An 18,216-nucleotide genomic window follows, 5' to 3' on the forward strand; every position below is an offset into this window, starting at 1 on the left:
GATTGCTATTGGATAAATGTTCACCCAGTTAGGCTGTTAACTAAATCTGGTCATTACTCATTACTAAATCCAATATGGCATGCCCCCCTTGTTGCCTGCAGGAAATAGTGTTGTAGATAACTATCCCAGACACAATAAATTCACTACCTTTCTGACAGGCGCTAGTCTGCTTATCCCAATCTATATGAAAGTTAAAATCCCCCATTAAAAGCACTCTGCCTTTGTTACATGCTTGTCTAATCTCTGCATTTATACAATCTAGCACGTTACATTGATACCACGGGTGCCTATACACAACTCCCACTAGTCTTAAACCCTTTCCTATTTCTTAAATCTACCTATAAAGGCTCCACTGCCTGCTTACCTCTTGTTATATCCTCTCTAACAAGTACGACTTAAAGTTTGCTGCTTCTTCAAAGAATAAATATGTTGCTCTTTTGGCCTGAAAACCTGCTGGAAATACTTACTACAATGTTGGTTCCAGACACCTCTGCTAAAAATATCCTTTATTTTTATTGTCCTTCCCACTCAACACCTGCATCCCTTAACAAGTGTAAAGTACTCCACATAGGAGGATAAAAATAAGGAGCACACATACTTCATGAATGGTATTGAAATAGATACGGATGAAGCCAAATGAGACCTAGGAGTCTTGGGTAGACTGGATGCACAACATGCTCAACCAATGCAAAGCAATCAACAAAACTAATAGAATGTTGAACTACTTAGCCAAAAACGTACACTGCAAGCCAGTGTATGGTCACACTGCATCTTGAGGACTATGGTCACAGAGATAACGGTGATATTCAAGCACTTGTAGTAGTGCAGTGAAGAGGTACAAGGCCGATTGCTAGTGTTAAAGGTCGGAGTCATGAAAAAAGACTGGGGAAATTCGGGGTTTTCCGCCTGGAAAGAAGGCTACTCAGAGACGATGTTAAGAGGTATACAAGGTAGTTAACAGAATGGAAAAAAGGTAAATCCAGATTATTTGACATTAAATTACGAGACGAATAATACAACGGAAATTCAACCAATAAAAAGTAAATTCAGGACCGATATCAGGAAATTCTTCTTCAAACATCGTGACCAAAGTATAGAATAGATTTCTAAAGTAGTGGAGAAGAAAACCCTAGATTATTTTATCTAACAATTGGATGCGAAAATGGTGGGGGGGGGGTGAAGCGCCTTTCTGAATAGATGAACTAGTATGAGCCAAGAATTCCTCATATGTAACTATCTTGTGATTCCATCTCCTTAACCTTCTTCCAAGACTCTCATTTGCTCTCTTCTGGAACAACAGAACAACCATACTAGTGTCAGCTGTGGCCCAGTGGGTAGCACTCTCACCTCTGAGTCAGAAGGTTGTGGGTTCAAGTCCCACTCCAGGGACTTGAGCACCAAAACAAAATCTAGGCTGACACTCCAGTGCAGTGCTGAGGAAGGACTGCACTGTCAGAGGTGCCGTCTTTCAGATGGGACATTTAACAAATGCCCCGTCTGCTCTCAAGTAAAAGATCCCATTGCATGATTTTGAAGAGCAGGGAATTTATCCCTGGTGTCCTGACCAATATTTATCAACATATCAAAAACAGTTTATCTGGTCATTATCATATTGCTGTTGAAAGAGCTTGCGAGCGTGCAAATTGTCTGCCACATTAACATCTGAATTACAACAGTGACTGCACTGCAAAAGTACTTCATTGGCTGTAAAGAGCTTTGAGATGTCCAGTGGTCATGAAAGGCACTATATAAATCCAAGTCTTTCTTTTCATACTCACTGAAAAGTAATTGATGTGAAGCACTTGCAGATTTTTCCGCAGAGACAGGCTAAGGAGCTAAATAAGTCAGTCCATCTTTCATCCCTATGTGGTGAATCAGTCCCTTCTTCAAAATTCCTAGCCTATCCACTTCGACACATACCTCCGAGGTTATCCTACATTCCACAGGTAAATTATCTATCAACAGTTTTAAAAATAAAAGCTGTAGCATTAAAGGAACCATGTTAAGTCAAATTTATTTGTTCTTTCATTGGTTTTTAGTTTAATTCTCCCTGTTAGTTAGCAACTAAAGCGTTCTTAAAGATGACTGCACTTTAAGTCACATGGACAATGTAACCACATTGAGCCTGCATGCATGAATTGCAATGATTTTCTTAAGGACGTTAATGCTCTAAATAATTTTTTTTTCACCTTTCTTCTCGCTCCATCTCACCACCCAGTAAAGTGCTTTGATGAGTTTCCTACATTAAAGGTGCAATATAATTGCAAGTCGTCAGATACTTTATTATTTGAAGATGGCCTGATTGACAGCTGTGATTGGGGACTTCTTTAGGATGTGACGAATACAGAAGCTGTTGGTTAATTCTCGAGTTCACTCAGATTTCCAGGTCATTCCATAGAGACAGGGCTCAATGAGTGCCAAGGGATGTGCTTATATAAAAGCTCATCAAAAGATTCAGTTAAAAGGATTAAAACTCAAAACAATGTTGGACTCAAAACAGTTTAATACACCAATTAATATTAAGCACTCTTGGTTCAACTTATTACTGTGTATATTTCTCAAAAAAATTCTGAGCTTAGCCTGAAACATATGGTCCATCATAGAATCATACAGCATGGAAGGAAGCCATTTTGGCCCATCGTGTCCGCGCCGGCCACGATGCGTGAAGTTTCGCCAGCAACTGACGAGATCAGGAGTATGCATAGTGAGCACCCCACAGGTTTCCTCTCTTTTCAGAAGTTATGGTTCACTATTGGAACCAATGACACGAGAGATTTTGGAGAGTGATTGAGGAGAAATGCAAGATCTCCAGGATAGCAATCTCAGAATTACTCCGCGCCATGTGCTAGACAATTTAGGAAGAAGCTGCTTAAACAGGTCAATGGATGGCTAGAAAAATGGTTGCAGAACGGAGGGCTTCAGATTCTTAGGCAATTGGGACACGTTCTGAAGCAGGGGAAAGCTGAACAGACAGGTTAAGCTTCATCTGAATAGGTACCAATGTCCTTGCAGAAAGGTAGTGGGGGAGGATTTAAAGTATTGCGGTGGGTGTAGGAGCAAGCAGAGCAGACTTAGTGGTAAAATAACTTGCATTTATATAGCACCTCCAATGCAGTAAAACATCCCATGGTGCTTCACAGGAGCAATTACCAAACAAAATTCGACACCAAGTCACACAAGAATCGGACAGGAGGTAGGCTTTCAGGAGCGTCTTCAAGTCATAGGCAGTGGCTCGAAATCGAGGAAGACTTGCTTCCACTCTAAAAGTGAGTTCCCAGGTGACTGTACAGTCCAATACCGGAATTAGTCTGTCACAGGTGGGACAGACAGTGGTTGAAGGAAAGGGTGGTGGGTAGCAGCACACTCCTTCCGTTGTCTGCATTTGGTTTCTGCATGCTCTCGGTGATGAGACTCAAGGTGCTCAGCGCCCTCCCGGATGCACCTCCTCCACTTAGGGCAGTCTTGAGCCAGCGATTCCCAGGTGCTGGTGGGGATGTTGCACTTCATCAAGGAGGCTTTGAGGGTGTCCTTGAAACGTTTCCTCTGCCCACAAGGGGCTCGCTTGCCATGTAGGAGTTCCGAGTAGAGCGCTTGCTTTGGGAGTCTCCTGTCAGCCATGCGGACGATGTGGCCCGCCCAACGAAACTGGTAGTGTGTGGTCAGTGCTTCGATGCTGGGGATGTTGGCCTGATCGAGAACACGGACGTTGGTTCATCTATCCTCCCAGGATCTTGCGGAGGCAGCACTGGTGGTACTTATCCAGCGCTTTGTCTACTGTATATGGTCCACGTCTCAGCCATATGAGGGTGGGTATCACTATTGCCCTCTACCTCAGGCGACCGAAGGCTGCACTGGTACACTGGAAGCAGTGTTGGACCTCGTCATCGATGTCTGCCCTTGCTGATAGTAGGCTCCCGAGGTATGGAAAATGGTCCACGTTGTCCAAGGCCGCGCCATGGATCTTGATGACCGGGGGGTGGGGGGGCAGTGCTGTGAGGCAGGGTCAGATTGGTGGAGGACCTTTCTCTTAGATGTTTAGTGTAAGGCCCAGTGAAGATATTGACGATGGCTTGGAGTTCGGCCTCTGAATGCACGCAGACATACTGTAGTTTGATGATAAAAGGATGGGACAACCTTGGATCGAGGCGACAAAGGTTCCCATTGGTTCTGTAGTTTAGTTCCACTCCAGCGGGGAGCTTGTTGAGAGCGAGATGGAGCATTGCAGCGAGGAAGATCGAAAAGAGCATTGGCGCGACGACGCAGCCCTGTCTGACCCCAGTCCGGACGTGGATCGGGTCTGAAGTGGATCCGTTGGTCAGGATCACGGCTTGAATGTCGTTGTGGAGCAGGCAAAGGGAGAGTAGTCATCGCTAGAATCCTCCTCAACCACCTTCTCCCTGTAGCTGAAGAGCTCCTCCCAGAGTCACAATGCGGATTCTGTCCATTAAGGGGTACAACGGACACAATCTTCACCACGTGACAACTACAATCAAAATGCAGGGAACAAACCTTGTACATAGCTGCCTTTTACCTCACAAAGGCCTTTGACACCGTCAACCGTGAGGGGCTATGGAGCGTCATCCTCAGTTTTGGCTGCCCCCAAAAAGTTTGTCTTCAAGTATAGAGAGGTAGAGACACAAAGGGGATTAGGGAGGAAATTCCAGAGCTTAGGGCCGAGGAAGCTAAAAGGCACAGCCACCAATGACGGAGCGAAAATAGGGGATGCACAAAAGGCCAGAATTAGAGGAGTACGGAGAGCTTAGAGGGTTGTAGGGCTGAAGGAGGCGCACGGTTATGGAGAGATTTGAAAACAAGGATGAGAATTTTAAAAATCGAGGCACTGCCAGACCGGGGAGCCAATTTCAGCAAGCACAAGGGTGGTGCGTGAATGGGGACTTGGTGCAAGTTAGAATACGAGCAGCAGTTTAGGATGAGCTCAAGTTTACGGAGAGTGCAAGGTGGGAGGTCAGCCAGGAGAGCATTGAAATAGTCAAGTTTTGAGAATACAAAAGGCATGGATGAGAGTTTTAGCAGATGAGCTGTGGCAGGGACAGAGACGGCCAATGTTATGGAGGTGGAAGTAGGAACAGTCTTGATGATAGCGAGGCTATGAGGTCAGAAGCTCAGTGTCAAATAGGACGCCAAAGTTGTGAACAGTATAGCTTAGCCTCAGATTATGGCCAGGGAGAGAAATAAAGTTGGCAGTTAGCTTGATAGAGGTCAAAAGGGTACAGAAGCTAGATGTTATTATACATAGCAGGAACTGTGCAAGTATAAGGACAAGACCATACTAGAAAGGAAAGAAAGAGTTAGTTATGTAGTGCCTTTCATGACCACCGGATGTCGCAAAGCGCTTTACAACCAACAAAGTACTTTTTGAAGTTTAGTCACTGTTGTAATGTAGGAAAACATGGCTGCCAATTTTCAGTGAATTACAGTACCATTATGGCTTACACTAGCATGATTAGGAGACAAAAGTTACTGGTGAGTAATAATTCCAAAGACTTCCAAATGTCCAAGATGCTATTACTTTCCCTGTAATCTCCAGAAACAACAAAAAACATCTGGATAACTTGCACGGTTTGTTTATTTAGGAACAGCTACTATATTTTGGATGAAGCAGGTCATCGGAAGGCCTCACCTTGATTGTTGACAAGCGTGGAGCTCATGAAGTGCTTGCAACCAAATGTGATGGAGCTAATATTTCTACCAAAAATAACATCCAAGAGCCAGCCAAATTTGCCCATTCTATATGTAGACTTTAATCTATATATAGACTGGGCAAACGAAATTTGCAGTAATAGTGTGGAGGATGAATTCATGGATTATATACAAGATGGTTTTCTAGATCAGTATGTTGAGGAACCAAGAGAACAGGCTATTTTAGATCTAGTATTGTGCAATGAGAAAGGGTTAATTAATAACCTTGTAGTAAAGGGCCCTTAGGGAAGAATGACAATATGATAGAATGTTACATTGTGAAAGGAATTTAGTTAAATCCGAAACTAGGGTCTTAATCTAAACAAAGGAAACTATGTAGGTATGAGGGGAGAGTTGGCTACGGTAGATTGGGAAACCACTTTAAATGGTATGACGGTAGACAAGCAATGGCTAGCATTTAAAGAATTAATACATCATTTACAACAAATATACATTCCTTTAAGGCACAAAAACCCCACAGGAAAAGTCGTCCAACCGCAGCTGAGAAGTTAAAGTTAGTATTCGATCAAAGGAAGAGGCTTATAATGTTTCCAAAAAGAGCAGCAAGCCTGAGGATTGGGAGTATTTTATAATTCAGCAAAGGAGGACCAAGAAATTGATAAAAAAAAGGGAAAATAGAATACAAGAGTAAACTAGCAAGAGACATAAAAACAGACTGTAAAAGCTTCTATAGATATGTAAAAAGGAAAAGATTAGCAAAAGTAAATGTGGGACCCCTACAGGCTAAGACAGGAGCAATTATAATGGGGAATAAGGAAATGGCAGAGAAATTAAATACTGTGCGTCTGTCTTCATGGAAGAAAACACAAAAAACCTCCTGGAAATAGTGGAGTACCAAGGGTCCAGCAAGAATGAGAAACTGAAAGAAACTAGTAAAAAAATAGTACTGGAGAAATTAATAGGACTGAAAGCCGATAAATCCCCTGGACCTGATGGCCTACATCCTATTGTTTTGAAATAGGTGGCTAGAGAGATACTGGATGCATTGGTTGTCATCTTCCAAAATTCCATAGATTCTAGAACAGTTCCCGCAGATTGGAAGGTAGCTAATGTAACCCCGTTATTTAAGAAAGGAGAGAGAAAACGGGGAACTACAAGATCAGTTAGCTTGACATCAGTAGCAGGGAAAATGCTAGAATCTATTATTAAGGACATTATAACAGGGCACTTAGAAAATAATAGGATTGGGCAGAGTCAACATGGATTTATGAAAGGGAAATCATGTTTGACAAATCTGTTAAGTTTTTTTTGAGGTTGTAACTAGCAGAATAGGGGGGGGGGGGGGGGGACGACAGTGGATGTGGTGTATTTGGATTTTCAGAAGGTATTCGATAAGGTGCCACACAGATTATTGAACAAAATTAGGGGTCATGGGGTTGGGGCAATATACTAGCATGGATTGAGGATTAGTTAACAGACAGAAGGCAGAGAGAGTAGGCATAAACGGGTCATTTTTGGGTTGGCAGGCTATAACTAGTGGGGTGCCACAAGGATCGGTGCTTGTCACAATCTATATCTATATCAATAATTTAGAGGAGGGGACCAAATGTAATATATCCAAGTTTGATGATACAAAGCTAGGTGGGAATATAAGTTGTGAGGAGGATGCAAAGAGACTTCAAGGGGAATAGACAGGCTAAGTGAATGGGCAAGAACATGGCAAATGGAATACGTGGAGAAAAGTGAATTTTCCTCTTTGGTAGGAAAAATAGAAAAGCAGGGTATTTTTTTTTTTTTTAAAAAAGGTGAGAGATTGGGAAATGTTGGTGTTCAGAGGGATCTGGGCATCCTTCTCACAAATCACAAAGTTAACATGCAGGTACAGCAATCAATTAAGAAAGCAAAGGTTATGTTGGCCTTTATTACAAGAGGATTCGAGTACAAGAGCAAAGATATCTTACTGCAATTATATTGGACCCTGGTGAAACGGCACCTGGATTAGTGTACACAGTTTTGGTCTCCTTACCCAAGGAAGGATATACTTGCCACTGAGGGAGCGCAATGAAGGTTCACCAGACTGATTCTGGGATGGGGGGGGGGGGGGGGGGGTGGGATTGTCCTATGAGGAGAGATTGAGTAGACTAGGCCTATATTCTCTAGAGTTTAGATGAATGAGAGGTGATCTCATCGAAACATACAAAATTCTTACAGGGCTTGACAGGGTAGCTGCAAGGAGAATGTTTCCTCTGGCTGGGGAATCTAGAACCAGTGGACAGAGTCTCAGAATAAGGGGTCTGCCATTTAGGACTGTGATGAGGAGAAACTTCTTCACTCAGAGGGTGGTGAATCTTCAGAATTCTCTACCCTAGAGGGGTGTGGAGGCCAAGTCTTTGAGTATATTCATGACAGAAATCGCTAGATTTTTGGATATTAAGGGAATCAAGGGATAGTGCAGGAAAGTGGAGTTGAGGTAGAAGATCAGTCATGATCTCATTGAATGGCAGAGCAGGCTCAAGGGTCAAATGGCCTGCCTACTCCTGCTCCTAATTCTTATGTTCTTATGTTCTATGGTATGATTTAGGCTATGAAACGGCATCACAGAAAATGCTTGGTGAAAAAAGTAATTAATGCACAAGATGCTAGTATGCTGTTTTTAGTGGATCTTCAGTGGGAAATCCACATGATCCATTCATCATGGGAGGACCAGAAAGCAAAATCCATTACCAATTGCTTTCAACAATGTAAATTCATTCCACCAGCCAAGGAAGCAGTTGCAAGTCATGACCACACGCAGGTACCAACAGGCAACTCTAAAGGAGCAAACCTTAGAGCACATAATCTACTACAACTACCAGCAGATGGGAGTCACAGTGAGGAAGAGGCCCAAAACAAGCGGGTTCAGTGAACAGACAAACCATCACGGTTGTTATCCCAATTAAATTCTTTGCAAGATAGAATCGATAGTTTTGTAGATGATTATATGGTTGACAGAAAGCAACCTACAATTATTATTGAGAAATGACTGAACTTTGCATTGTGCAACTTGTACAGTGCTCAAGTTTCAATCAACTACATTATAATAGTTGCTTTGATGTTTTATGTCAGTGTGCATGTTCTGATGCTTTTCTGAGCCATTTCATTTAAATTGTTCATTTAAACTATTGGATCATTCTGATTTTTGCTGTGTACAAAGTGACTGATATAACAAGAGACCCAGTTTCACTGGCCCTATAATATTTCCACTTAACTGTAAATGCTATTGTTTCCCTACATTACAACAGTGAATACGCTTCAAAAATACTTAATTGGCTCTAAAGTGCGTTGGGGTACCTGAGGTTGTGAAAGGCACTTTATAAATGCAAGCGTTTTTTGTCTTTATCTCGCTCAGCAGAAAGAGAATTACTTTTTAATCAATCGTTGGTGATGTCCTATGGCATTACTCAGATAAAGCCTGGTTTAGTACTCGGGGTCAAAGCAATTTTGCCCATACTTATCTGATTTCTCCCTGTCCCAATCAAATTATGTCTAGGCTGCACTACTCAGCCCAAGCGCCAATGGTTCACCCGTGTATCTCAATCGAAACTAATGTTACAGAAGCTAAGAAATATCACGGACACTAGTCAAATGTTTCCTCCTCCTGCTCTGCGATACCATAGTGCTTCCCCACTCATATTCTATAGTTGTGGAGTTCAGAGGTAATGGCACATCAAATGGACTGCTTTGTTCATATTGTGTTGCACAAGTGTTTTTCTGGCTGCATACATTTACACAAATGGTGGTTACTCCATCACACTCCTGCCTTGAGCCTCTCAGATGGTGCAAAGCTTCTTGTGGTTGGGGGGGGGGGGGGGGGCACACGGAGGGAGAGGGGAAAAGAGAGGTGGTGGTTGTGCCAGGAAGTTATCCAGCCTCTGTCCTGCTCTTTCAGTCATGATTTTGGTATGACTGGTCCAGTTAAGCTTCTGGTCAATGGAGATCACCAGGATGTTGATGGTGGGGACTCAGTAATGGTGGCGCCATTGAAGAATAGCAAGTGCTTGTGCCTTTTGTTAGGGATGATCATTATCTGGCATGAATGTTATGTCACTTGTCAGCCCAAACCCAAGTAATGAATATGAAACCAATGTCTTTCTGCAATACACAAGTTATAAAATAACTAGACCAGTGAAATGTTAATTTTTAGTCATCAGCATTGTGCAAAAGAATCAGTTTTGTTGGACAAGATTTTGCTACTGAAATAACGTTATCCTGGAAAGTGATCCGCACAACACTGGAAAGTAAACAGTACAATAAAATTATATTAAACACTAGAAGCTCTGGCAAAAATACAGCATTCTATGTAATGTGGTTTGGGCAGTTACAAATGGAGTACATTCATATGATAATGACAAGCAGCCAGTGTATCCTACTGTACAAGGAAACAACAATTAATTGCACTAAGCTTGGGTTGGGTACCATGATGTAATATTAGATAAATATAAAGAGCTGCACATGGTTACTTAACTTACAGGTTAATGTTAATGTATAAAAGCTTCACCCTTTGAAAGCTGGATGCTCAGAAAAATTCCAGACAATTATTAAGGTATAAGTGCATCAATCATTGTGTGTTAATTTACAACCCAGAACTGGCCAGGGATCACTTTTGTTTCTAATTTACATTACCCAGAAACTCAATGTAAATTGATCAAATTTGCAGATGATACCAAACAGCAACTTGTATGCATGCATGTATTTTATATATATAAAAAATATAACGACTTTAACATAGAACAACATCCTAAGGTGATTCACAAAAGCACAAGAGGGCCTTAAAAGGAGAGGTAGAACAGTGAAGAGGTTTACAAAGGGATTTTAATAGCACAAGTGGCTGAAGTAACAGTGAGGCAGGGACAACGCACAAGCAGCCAAAATAAGAAGAATGGAGAGCTCAGGAGGGGGCTATAGGACGTTACACAGAAAGGGAGTGTCAAGGACATGTAGGGATTTAAACACAGGAATGAGAATTTTAAAATTGAAGCGAAGGGTGTCCAACAGCCAACATAGATCAGTAAGGACGGGGTGATGGGCGAGCACAGAGTGCGGGACAGAAGCTCAGCTCAGGATTGTAAAGGACGCCGAGGTGGCAAACAGTCCAGTTCAGCTAGGACAACAGCCGAGGAAGTGGATGGATTTGGTGAAAAGGGTAGAGTTTGCAGTGAGGGATGAAGAGAATAGCTTCCATCTTCCCAATGTTTACCTGGAGGAAATTGCACCAACAACTTATATTTGTAATAGAGCCTTTAATGTAGTGAAACGTCCCAAGGCACTTCACAGTATTATGCAATAAAAATTGGAGAAGGCTGGTAGAAAGGTAGAGCTGTGTGTCAAACACATGCATGTGGAATATGGCACCATATCTATGGGCAATATCGTCCTTTTGTCAGAAGGTCACTGACCTGAAATGTTAACTGTCTCTCTCTCCACAGATGCTGCCTGATCTGCTGAGTATTTCCAGCATTTTCTGCTTTTATTTCAGATTTGCAGCATCCGCAGCATTATGCTTTTGTGTTACACTGTATACTATTTGTTCATACCTTAGTATAAATAAAAACACTTGTTGATTGCGAAGAGTATTTGTTCGGGCCGCCGTTTGAAGAGACAGGAATATTCACATGGTGGCATGTGAGACTGTTTTTATCAATTATTAAAGATTGTTTTTATCCACATCTTGGTTGACAGCAGCTAAACACTGCCTCTGGCCATGCTATTCTCTGACTTACAGGCCAGGAATGCAATTTTCCCATTGCTGACCTGTACGCACTTTCCCCAGCCAGTGCAGTGGATCCAGCTCCCAGAAAATAAAGTTGCAGTGCCCATGACAGAAGCAATTATTTGTATGGACTGTACCAATGAGCCCATTATAAACAGCCTGCATACTAAAAAAAAAAAATGATAAACTAGTCCTTTCTTTTCCAGCACCACAAACACATAAAATGGTACTCCTGCTGATGATTGAAATTCTAAAAGTTATCTCCATACTGACTGCAGTTATACTGCAGCACTAATATCCTAAAATCATCTCTTCCAGCTCATCTCACTACCAACACCAAGGCTGCTTTACATTTGCTGTTGTCATGATGTACAAACAGGCAGCGTAACTGTCACACTGCACTCTTGTAATATAAGCCTAGTGGATCTCCTGTGCAGTTGCTCACACTGTCAGAGTACTCTACTTTTATAATGATAGAAGCTATGAAGTAACAATAGATATTTGGCTGCTGTGTAATATCTCAAAATAGAGATCTGTTATTAATTTGGATGCTGTAGTAGTTCCAGGTACAATTGTATTTTTGTATATACAAATTAAGTACAATAAAGAATACAAGAAAAACTGTTCTGCTTTTCCTGTCATTTTTATGTTAAATTATTTTTGTACAGGTGGCGGTAGGTCTGTGTGTATAAACTAAGGCTGCTCAGACTAAAGTTACTCCATGTGGTTGAGGCCAAGAGCAGAGTCACATTCGGTCTCCCAAGGGTTCCCTCTCGTGTCTGGCTGTTAACCTAGATTGTTTTTATCTGCTTTATTTTCCCTCAAGATGTGGAGACCACAGATGAAGCATGGGACTGGATTATATAGCAGCTGTACTTCACTATTTATGATACAGAACAAAATCAACCTGGAAATGGTTTACAGCACAAATAATGTGTTGAACTCTAGGACCAACACCTTGAGCACAAGCCCCAAACAACCAGAGACAAATACAGCAGAAGCAGCAGCACTGTGATGAAGGTACTATCTTCCAGAGAACCATGCAGCTCAACAATCTACAGGTTAATCTGTAACCTGCTGACACAGAAGTTGGCATGAAGTTCATATTGCCTAGACCAGGACTACTACCCAAGTGGCTGAGGCTAAAAGTAGAGCCAGATTATGTTGTGTGCACATTCTTAACTGTTGCCTTTTCCATGTCACAGGTGTCACACCTGATGATAGTAACTTGTAAGTGGTCAGAGCACCACCACCTGATGCTATTTATGGTGCTTTACATTCTTAGACAAAAAAAAATACGATTGTCTCAGCCCCTCACCCAGAGAAAGCACCTTTATTAAAAAAAAAATAATTCCCGGCAAGGCAAGCATTTATTGCCCGTCCCTAATTGCCCTCGAGAATACGGTGATGAGCCATTTTCTTGAACAGCTGCAGTGTGTGTAGTGAAGGTGCTCCCACAGTACTGACTTTGTTATAGCAGTTTGCTCGGCCATTTCAGAGGGCAGTTAAAAGTCAACTACATTGCTGTGGGTCTGGAGTCACATGTAGGCCAGACCGGGTAAAGACAGAAGATTTCCTTCTCTAAAAGGACATTAGTGAACCAATTGGGTATTTCTGACAGTCCGGTAGTTTCATGGTCACCATTACCAACTCTTCTTTTTAATTCCAGATTTGATTTAACTGAATTTAAATTTCCCCCAGCTGCCGTGGTGGGATTTGAACTTGCTTTTCCGGATCATTAGTCCAGGCCTCTGGATTATTAGTCCAGTAACATAACCACTGCGCTACCGTACCCATTAGCCAAACAGCAGATCTAAATACATATTCTCCCAGAGCAAACTCAATAATGTATGTAATAATCTTAACTGCAAGACAAAAACAGATCCGGGAAAGAAATTTAGTTGCAGTGACAGATGTAAAGTAGATCTCAGGCCCCCAAAGGTATGCCTCTGAAAAACAGTAGTATAGGAATATGGGATATTAGGAGGTAAAAATATAAAGATACTGGTTGTGATTTTAAGGGGAATTATTATACATTGTTATAAATACTACTAATATGGATATACATATATATATATATTATATAGAGAGAGATGGGTCAGGACTGGAACCACTGAAAAAATTGCAACTTTTTAAATTGTTGCTTTCCTCTGGAATCTTAGCAAACCACCATGGTTAAGCTGGCTATCTAACCCAATGAGAACATCGTGACACTAGATTTGTTTTTGCTAGATTTAATGTGCAACCACCATATTTAATATACAATATGCCATACCCCAGACCTCCAAAGAGAGATATGAAGCATTTGAGTTTAGATTAAATTGTAGCATACTTTGAAAGTATGACACAAATTTTCCAAATGTTCGATTTAAAACAAAACAGAAAACCTAATGCAACCAACTGCTTAACCTTTTAGCAATATTTAACTGTGCTACAAGATGGAATTAAATATAATAATGACAGCTGTAACTGTTATTAAACCAAGATCTTCCCAATTACAAAAACATAAATTCAAGCCCCAACATAATTCAAGCCTGTAAGAGTAAATTGTACTCTTGGAGAGAGTACAGAAGAGATTTACCAGAAAAGCAGCAGCGATTTACCAGAATGATACCAGGGATGAGTGACATTCATTATGTGGAGATAGTAGAGAAGCTGCGATTGTTCTCCTTAGGATAGAGGTGGTTAAGGGGAGATTGAAGAGGTGTTCAAAATTATTTCACCTAGCTAAGTGACTATATTTCAAAAGTAATTAATTAGCTGTAAAGTACTTTGGGATATCCTGAGGATATGAAGTGCTGCATAAATTTAAGTTCTTTCTTTAATAAAAAAAATCTTCAAATTTTACAAGGAGTTACATAGACATGTCAAATTTGCCTTTCAGAGCCCCCGTAACATTGTATATTTCAGTATCACAAATGAGTGTTGGCCAGTCCCATTATCCCCATTCACAATTTCACCTAATAAACTGGTGCAATGGGAGGGGATACATAAAATGTCTTCTCAGGCTGCCTGTAAGAAAGCATGAACAACTTGTATTTATATAGTGCCTTTAACTTAGTGAAGCATAGCTTCACAGGAGTATTGAGATATCAAAATTTGACACCAAGCCACACAAGTAGAAATTAGCACAGGTGACCAAAAGCTTGGTCAAAGAGGCATGTTTTAAGGAGAGTTCTGAAGGAGAAAAGAGAGAAAGCGAGGTAGCGAGGTGGAGGTTTAGGCAGGGAGTTCCAGAGCTTGGGGCCGAGGCACCAGAAGACATGGCCACCAATGGTTGAGCGATTAACATAGAAAATAGGTGCAGGAGTAGGCCATTCGGCCCTTCGAGCCTGCACCACCATTCAATAAGATCATGGCTGATCACTTCAGTACCCCATTCCTATTTTCTCTCCATACCCCTTGATCCCTTTAGCCATAAGGGCCACATCTAACTCCCCTTTGAATATATCTAAAGAACTGGCCACAACAACTTTCTGTGGTAGAGAATTCCACAGGTTCACAATTCTGAGTGAAGAAGTTTCCCCTTATCTTAGTCCTAAATGGCTTACACCTTATCCTTACACTGTGACCCCTGGTTCTGGACTTCCCCAAAATCGGGAACATTCTTCCTGCATCTAACCTGTCCAATCCCATCAGAATGTTATACGTTTCTGTGAGATCCCCTCTCATTTATCTAAATTCCAGTGAATATAAGCCTAGTCTATCCAGTCTTTCTTCATATATCAGTCATGCCATCCCGGGAATCAGTCGGGTGAACCTGCGCTGCACTCCCTCAATAGCAAGAATGTCCTTCCTCAGATTAGGAGACCAAAATTGTACACAATATTCAAGGTGTGGCCTCACCAAGGCCATGTACAACTGCAATAAGACCTCCCTGCTCCTATACTCAAATCCGCTTGCTATGAAGGCAACATGCCATTTGCCTTCTTCACCGCCTGCTGTACCTGCATGCCAACTTTCAATGACTGATGTACCATGACACCCAGGTCTCGTTGCACCTCCCCTTTTCCTAATCTGTCACCATTCAGATAATATTCTGCCTTCCTGTTTTTGCCACCAAAGTGGATAACCTCACATTTATCTATATTATAAGACATCTGCCATGCATTTGCCCACTCACCTAACCTGTCCAAGTCACACTGCGGCCTCTTAGCATCCTCCTCACAGCTCACACTGCCACCCAGCTTCGTGTCATCTGCAAACTTGGAGATATTACATTCAATTCCTTCGTCTAAAATCATTAATGTATATTGTAATCAGGGATGCTCAAGAGGGCAGAATTAGAGGAGCGCAGACATCTCGGTGGGGGGGGGGTGTTGTTGGTCTGGAAATTACAGAGCACAGTAACAAGGAACTGCAACCCATTAGTAAAATAATCTTGTGTTAAGAATTCTTCATCAGCTTTTATGTAACCTAATCCACCACTTAAAAAAATATAATAGTCAGGAGGGGTTGACAAATCTAGAAATTAATGGCTCTAGAAGCAGATAAAGAAACTTTCAATGAACAAAAAGAGTCTCAACATAATTGCATTCCTGACTTATCATTGTACAGACAGTAATTTTAAAACACCAATAGTCAAATCCATCTTATAAACTTTTTACTGTAGATAGGTTAATGCAAGGTTAATGAAAATTGCATATTGCAATGCTTTACATGTTTTCACACACATGATTTTCAAAATCTTTAAAAAGTGTGTACCTGTAAGCAGGCCACAAACAAATGAGACACCGAGTTAAGCAACTCAAAGTGATGGAATTGTTTAATGTGTGACTTATTCTATGTTTGTATATACAAAGATTGTGTTATACCATGCAGATACTTCACAATATCCAGCCAACACCATAGAAATAAAATTATTTATTGAAAATAACTATATGACTAACACTTTGTATTTATAAACCACCTTTAATGTAGTAAAATGTCCCAAGCTTCACAGGTGTGTTATAAGACAAAAAATGACACAGCCACTCAAGGAGAAATTAGGGCAAGTGACCAAAAGCTTGGTCAAAGAGATAGGTTTTAAGGAACGTCAAAGGAGGAAAGAGAGGCGGAAAGGTTTTGGGAGGGAATTCCAGAGCTTAAGGCTTAGGCAGCTGAAGGCATAGCCGCTAATGGTTGAGTGATTAAAATCGGGAATGCTAAGAAGGGCAGAATTGGAGGAGCGCAAATATTTCAGGGGGGTTGTGGGGCTGCAGGAGATTAGAGATAGGGAGGGGCGAGGCCATGGAAGAATTTGAAAGCAAGGATGAGAATTTTTTTTTAACTGAGACTTAACCAGAAGCCAATGTAGGTCAGGAAGCACAGGAGCAATGGGTGAACGGGACTTGGTGCGAGATAGGACAGACAGCCGAGTTTTGGATGAGCTCAAGTTTATGTAGAGTGGAAGATGGGAGGCCAGCCAGGAGTGCGTTGGAATAGTCAAGTCTAGAGGTAACAAAGGCATATGTATGCAGGTAACTTCAAAGAATAATGCATACCAAAAGCCAATGTCATTCTATAAAAGTCAGGAATTCAGATAATGACAATCCAGAACAATGAAGTTCAACCAACATGTTAAACAAGTTTAAACGAGCACCTTGGAATTGCTGTTACATCAAAGCAACACCAATCTGATGACCAGTAACAATTGTGACATCATTGCACATCTCTCCAGAATGGAGAGAACTAATTACTGGAAAATGTTACTAACTAAATATTCATTAAGTAAATGGAAGAGAATACATTTATCAGGAAATTACTCTTCAATACTTTTATTGCATTCCCCTATCTCCCATATGGATATTGGAACCATAATATCAAGTCTGGAATTTTAAAACATAGATACTGTAATAACTAAGTGTCAACACACTATCACAGGCCACGGTTGTCCCATAAATTCCTGATAAAGATAGAAAAAGGCAGGAAGATCAATCCTAATATCCACACTTTATTGTTGGGGGTGGAGGACATTTCCAGGAAGGCTTTCCTCAACACTAAATATTAACCCAGAACGTCAGAGAGCAGCTGAACCCGGCGCAGGAGCTGCACCCTCTTATCACAAACGACGAGTAGATCAGAGGACAGTGTGGCATCACCAATACCGCCCGCCAGCCGCAGGCACCTTCACGTCCTGAAGCCTGTTTTCGGAGGCCACTTTCCTGCGTGAGGTGTCGGTGTTGATTGCCTCTACTTCGGGGGCGACTTCCCTACTCGAGGGCGCGATTTTGCGGCCTGTCTTTCGGGGGAGAGGGGGCTCAGCAAGCGCAGCAGTCGGGTGCTCCGGCTGCGCCATGTGCTGATGTCGGCTTCCTCCATTCCCCTGCCCGCCCACGGCCTGACCGGCTGAACGGCCAGGGGTGAGAGAGTGAGTGAGTGAGTGAGGGAAGGTAAGGCAGGAAGAGAGCTCGGTGTGAGGTGGCAGGCGAGGGCCCGGGGCCCTCTGTGCGGGTGGTGACCGGGGGTTGTCACGTCCTCTCTCCGAACCGCTCCCTTACCTGCGCTGATGGCGATAAGGAAGGTTTCTCACAACCACGCTCTCAGCGTTTCTCCTCTCCTCGGCGACAAGATGGCGGAATAATATTCGTCACGTGACATGCGCCACCGCTCCACGTTCCCGGATGCACAGCGGCCTCGCGTGGGCTGGGCGTTCCAACAGCGAGCTGTGCGCATGCGCCTTCCAAAGTCCTGGGCCAGGAGCAGCAACTATACTGTCATTCATGAGGTGACTCGCAGTCAATTTGGTTTAAAAATTAAGCTTATTTCGATGCATCACACCTTTTTTCAAAAAAAGAATGAACACAGCTCTATTAATTTAAATGAGT

General features: G+C 42.1%; 1 protein-coding gene across 1 annotated transcript in view; it reads right to left on the bottom strand.

Moving 5' to 3' along the window:
- Nucleotides 1-17,974, bottom strand: part of gigyf2 (GRB10 interacting GYF protein 2) — a 127,385-nt gene extending 109,411 nt beyond the window's left edge. Inside the window, exon 1 of the mRNA XM_070884054.1 lies at nucleotides 17,890-17,974. The gene's annotated coding sequence lies outside the window, so the exon portion shown is untranslated. The remainder of the gene's footprint in view (nucleotides 1-17,889) is intronic.
- Nucleotides 17,975-18,216: the final 242 nt, after the last annotated feature.

This window comes from Pristiophorus japonicus, chromosome 6, assembly GCF_044704955.1.
Source record: "Pristiophorus japonicus isolate sPriJap1 chromosome 6, sPriJap1.hap1, whole genome shotgun sequence".
Classification (NCBI taxonomy): domain Eukaryota; kingdom Metazoa; phylum Chordata; class Chondrichthyes; family Pristiophoridae; genus Pristiophorus; species Pristiophorus japonicus.